Source organism: Petaurus breviceps, unplaced genomic scaffold (genome assembly GCF_028583685.1).
Source record: "Petaurus breviceps papuanus isolate PSGF00001 unplaced genomic scaffold, PetGlider_PUasm1.0 213, whole genome shotgun sequence".
NCBI classification, from domain to species: Eukaryota; Metazoa; Chordata; class Mammalia; order Diprotodontia; family Petauridae; genus Petaurus; species Petaurus breviceps.
Window position 1 is genome coordinate 6240053 of NW_027185860.1, and position 6000 is coordinate 6246052.

A 6000-nucleotide genomic window follows, 5' to 3' on the forward strand; every position below is an offset into this window, starting at 1 on the left:
TCATTAAAATGGGAAAGAGAAAAAATAAATCTTTAATCATTCTAAATACCTACCAAGTACTAGGGACTGTGAATCATGGAGAGTGAAGAGAAAGGCAAAAGCCAATCTTTTTAAAGAGCTCATGATTCAGAGTGGGTGTGGGGGGGAACATAATATGCAAACAGCTATATATAAATAAGGTATAGATAGGCTTAGTGGGAAATAATACATAGAGAGAAAGCACTAACATTAAAAAGAGTTAAAGTCTTCCTTTAGATTCAGGAAATTTATCTGGGACTCAAAGAAAGAAGAGAAATCAAAAGTTAGAAATGAAGAGAGAGATCATGCAACACATGAGAGAGATCCACTGAAATTTAGAAGAATTACAAAACAGAGTAATTTGTTTTAAGAAGATCTAGGGAGACAGTGACACTGGATTACAAATTACATGGGGTAGAGTGTAAGGTATAAGAAAACTGAAAATGTAACTGACAGTTAAAGCCAAGGGGAAAGAAAAAAGGTAGGAATGCACGTTAACTCTTCAAAATTCTGATGAAATCAACTTTAAAATTACTCCTCAAATTTTCTTCTATAGAAACAGAACCAATCAAGGTTCAGGGAGAAATAATTTTTTAGCCAAAACATCTTATGAGGTTATCTGGAAAGTTCTGCCTCCCCAGTGTTCTAGTCAGTCCTAGAGAATATTGAAGCACACGTCATGACATTGGAAACCTTTACAAGGACTTACACGCAGCTCTAGCAGTTGTGGCAGCAGTTTCAGGAGCTCTCATTCTACAGACAAAAAGACAACAAGTCAGAATGAGATTCCAGCTCACCCTTTGCTGGTATTGTGTACAGGATGCTGTTTAAATGGACATTCATATCTCTTGGTGAAAGTTCCTAGGTAAAGAGGAACACTAGAACACTAGTATGTTACTACAAAGGGAAAGAGGTTTGGTCACTTTTCCAGGGTTTGAAGTTCTAGAAAAGTTATTGCAGTTACTCACAAAGGTAAAAGGGGCCCCAGTGTCTGGTTCAATGAAGAAAGAAGTGCTCTTTTGACTAGATGAGAGCAGGGGAATAAATTACATTTAAGATCCATAAGGAAAAATAGCACCTATTTTTGTAAGTGTAGCAGCAAGCACCCCAGCATCACCAGGGTGGCTGCCAACACACGTTCTTAGATCTGCTTTGTTAAAGGAAAGCAACTCAAAATGGGCTAACAAACTTACTTTAATCAGTCCAATATGTATCATTTACCTAGTTCAAGGGAAAAAGTTCAACACCCCAAACTTCAGAGTATACAGACAGAATTATCAAGACAGAAACAGATCAAGTAGACAGGATTCTAAACTGTCCAACCATTACATCTATACCAAATCAACATCTGGGTTTTTCAAAGCCAGGGGGCTCTCAACAATGGGTTCCCAGAGTGACATCTTATGAAATTACAGAACACTTCTCAAAGTGAGCCCCAAAACAAAGCCTCAAATCAGGGTTTATATAGCCTGCTTCTGGCTCAGAGAATGTAAAAGCCTTCTGGACCCACTGGCCAATCAAAAAGTATCTACTGAAAAACAAGCCTCCAAACCCAGTCTCCAGATGCACTTTAGCCTAGGGGCAAGGAAGATCTTAAAAATATACATTCCCATTTCAGTAAGGTAGCAAGGGCCCTGGTCACAATTTTAGAGCAGAGAAAGGTGCTTTTGGTCACTCATAGACCAGGGCAGCAGCATAAAATTTATAACCACCAGGAGTAGCTGTTAAAAACAGATGTTGGCCTGCACTTCTGGGATTTAAGATGGCAGAGTAAGAGGTAAATTACTCTCAATCTCCGATATTGACCCTGAAAAACCCAGAAAATATCACACGAGGAAAAACCCAGAACAGTGGAGCCAGCAGAAAGATAGTATGTAGTAATTTTATAGACCACAAGACTTGGGGGATTACTGGAAAATGTCTTTCTCACTCTGATAGAAAGGGAGCAATAGAGGACTTGAAGCAAGTCAGGTGCAAGGCCAACCTTCACAAACCAGCAGGATATTCTGAGGCCCAGGGGGGTGCCAAGAGATCAGCAGCAGGACCTCACCTTTCTTGGCATTGTCATGGGAACAATTAGACTCCATCTCAGGCAAACATCATGTATGCTGACTGGCATCTGTCCTCTAGCAGCTGAACCTCCGCTTTCTTCAGTGCAACTGGGGTGTGCAGGCATTTTCCAGCAGTCAAATCTCCCTTATGCTTCATCATGGTCCTGGTAAGCAGGCATCGTCCATTAGCCATAAACCTGACACCACCCTGAGATTTTCAGTATAGTTTAGGCAAATGCAGAAAATGCCAGTCACCACTTCTAGGAACCCAGTTCAACAGCAGGTAAACTTTCATATCCCTATAGTTTTCAGCTGCCAGCTCTTGAGGCCCCAGCACACAAAAGGAGTGACCAGACACTTGTTCCCAGAAAAACAAGCTTGGGGCAGTACCCTCTGTGTCCCAGAAACAGAGTTCAAAATTTAAAAGTCAGGAAATAGTCAAGAAAGTTGAAGAAGCAAAAGTAGAACACTAATCATAGACTGGTTCTATGGGGACAGGGACTATCAAAACACAAAGTCAGAAGAGGACTTCATTATCAATATATCTACATCTGAAACTTCAAAGATTACTATAAGTTAGTTTCCAGCCCAAAAACCTTCTTTGAAAAACTTAATTAAAAGTAAAATAAGACATACAGAAGAAAAGTTGGCAAAAGATAGGAGGTACAGAAGAGAGTGTGAACAGTTTGGGGGAAAAAAAAACCTAAATTGACAGTAGAAAATTATTCCTTAAAAATATGATTGGCTAATCTGGGGGGATGGGGAATCTTAGTTGATTGAGGAGGAAAACAAATTCTTAAAAATTTGAACTGGCTGAATAGAAAGGAAGATTCAAAAATTCTCTGAGGAAAAGATCTCCTCAAAAATTGGAATTGCTCAAATGGAAAAGGATGTACAAAAGCTGAGAGAAGAAAAACAATTCTTTACAAATTAAAGTTAGGCAACTGGAAAGTAAAAAATCCATAAGACATAAAGAATGAGTCAAACAAAATCAAAAGAATAATAAAACAGAAGAAAATGTACAACTGACCTAGGAAATAGATCCAAGAGAGATAATTTAAGAATTATTGGTCTACCAGAAAGTCATGCAAAAAAAAAAATATCCTGAACAGCATCTTTCAAGATATTATCAAGGAAAACTGCCCTGGGGATTGTAGAACCAAAGAATAAAATAGTCATTAAAAGAAGCCACTATTAATTTCCTTAAAGAAACACAAGATTGAAATGGAAAATAATGTTATAGGCAAATTTCAGAATTGCTCAGTCAAAGATAAAATTCTGCAAGCAGACAGAAATAAACAATTTAAATATCATGCAACCACAGGCAGTATCACTGAGGTTCTACACCTTGAACATTAAAGGATGACAGATCTTGGAAGATAATAAAGCAAAGGATCTTGGATTATAACCAAGGAAAACTCCCCAGTTAAATTATAATACTCTTTCATTACACAGCCATTCAATGGAATAGGGCATTTCCAATTATTGCTGATGAAAAGACCAGAGCTTAACAGAAAATGCGTTCTTCAAATACAAGACACACGAGAGGCATAAAAAGGTAAAGAGGAAGGGAAAAATAAAACATGTTATTTAATAAGGGCAAACTGTTTATATCCCTACATAGGAAGACAAAAATTGTAACTATTAAGATCTGTATCTTTATCATGACATTTAGGAGGAAAATATGTATGAAGAGTGCATAGGAATAAATGAACTCTGATGTGATGTTAAAAAATTGAATTAAGAGGTGAAAAGGGATTTTCCTAGGAGAAGAGCAAAGGAGGAGGAAGAAAAGTATAAATTATATGACATGAAGAGTAATGTAGAATTATTAGAGTATAAGGGGAAAAGGGAAAGAGTGAGAATTATGTAAACTTTACTTTCATTGAATTTGGCTCAAAGTAGAACTAATATACTCAGTAAGGTATAAAAATTAAACTTACCATATAGGAAATAAGGGGGGAGTAGATTAAAAATCATTGTCTTCAGACAGGTAGGTGGTGCAATGAATAGAACACTGGCCCTGGAGTCAGGAGGACCTGAGTTCAAATTCTCACTCAGCCACTTAACACAAAAACTAGCTATGTGATCTTGGGCAAGTCACTTAACCCCAATTGCCCTGCAAAAAGAAAATAAAATATTCTCCTACTATTTGTTTACGATAAACACATTTGAAGCAGAGATACACACAGAATAAATTAAGTAAAATATGGGGTAGAATATATTATGCATCAGCTGAAGTTAAAAGCAATAAGTAGTAGGAATCCAGATATCAGAAAAAAAGCAAAAATAGATGTAATTAAAAGAGATAAGGAAGGAAACCACATCCTTCTAAAAGATAACTTAGACAAAGACGGCAGATCATTACTGAAAATATATACAGCACGAGTTTTAGAATCCAAAATCTTAGAGAAGAATTTAAGGGAAATATAGGAAGAAAGAGAATACTTAATTATTGGGAGACCTCAACCTCCCCCTCTCAGAACTATATTGGTATGCCAAAATAAAGTGAAAACAGGCATACAGTTTTGATATCAATGTTGATAATATAAGTAAGATGGGAGAGCAAAGAATACTTTATCTATCAGATTTATGGAGAAAGGAAGAATTTATGACCAAACCACATATAGGGAATATAATGAAAAGTTAAACATATAATTTTGATTACATTAAACTGAAAAGTTTTTGGACAAACAAACCCAGTGCAACCAAGAGTAGGAGGCAAGCAGAAAATGGGAAAGAGATTTTACAACCAGGGTCTCTGATAAATGTCTCATTAAAGATATGTAAAACAAAAAAAAAATATCATAGGTTCATATCACATCACAATCATCAGATAGTTTCACATGACAAAACAAGAAAAATGATAAATGCTAGAGAAGATGGGGGAACATTGTAACACTAAAGCATTGTTTGTGAAGTTCTAAACTGATCCAACCCTTCAGGAGATCAGTTTCGAACTATGACATATGTAAGTATATAAAATATATGCGATATAAGAAAAGAGGTATACCCTTTGATTCAGTAATGCCACTTCTATGATTATATCTCAGAGATCATACAAAAAGAGAAAAGAACCACATGTAGGAAAAAAAATAAATATTTATAGCAGTGCTTTTTTGTGGTGCAAAGAATTGGGTATTAATGGGATGCCTTCAAGTGGAGAATGGATAAACAACTTGTGGTATATGAATGTAACAGAATACCGTTGTGCTATATAAAAAAAAAAAATTAAGAAATGGAGTTCAGAAAAACCAGGAAAGACTTCTATGAACTTATGATGAGTGAAGTGAACAGAATGATGAGAACATTGTACACATGAACAGACACAATAAACAATGAAATTTTCATTGACTTGGCTCTTCTTAGCAAGGCAAGGATCCAAGAAATCAGAAGGATTCATGATGGAAATTCTTATCTGCATCCAGATAAAGAGCTACAAAGTCTAAACACAGACTGAATCATATTATTTGCCCCTCCTCCACTTTTTTGTTTGTTTCTTCTTTCTTGTACTTTTTCCCATTGTTTCTAATTCCTCTTTACAACATGTCTAATGTGAAAAGAGGTTCAGTATGAAAATATGTGTAGAATCGGCATTAAATTAAATACTGCTTTGGCATGTTGGATGGTTATAGATGAGGAGAAATTTGGAATTCAAAACCTTATGAAAGTGAATACTGAAAACTAAAACAAAAAAAAAAAACTAGATAAATGGAATTAAAAAAAAAACAAGAAAGACGTAAAGGTGGAGAATAGATCATAGAAAAGTTAGATGTGGTATGCCAATTGAGAAAAGTTAATGAGGATAGAAAAGAATATATCTTTTTTTATTGTCCCATGGTACCTAAACAAAAAATTCACCATTTTTTCAGGCTTAAAAACCTCAAAATTGAATGTGGAAAGGAGGAAATATTAAATGCATCTCTTTGTG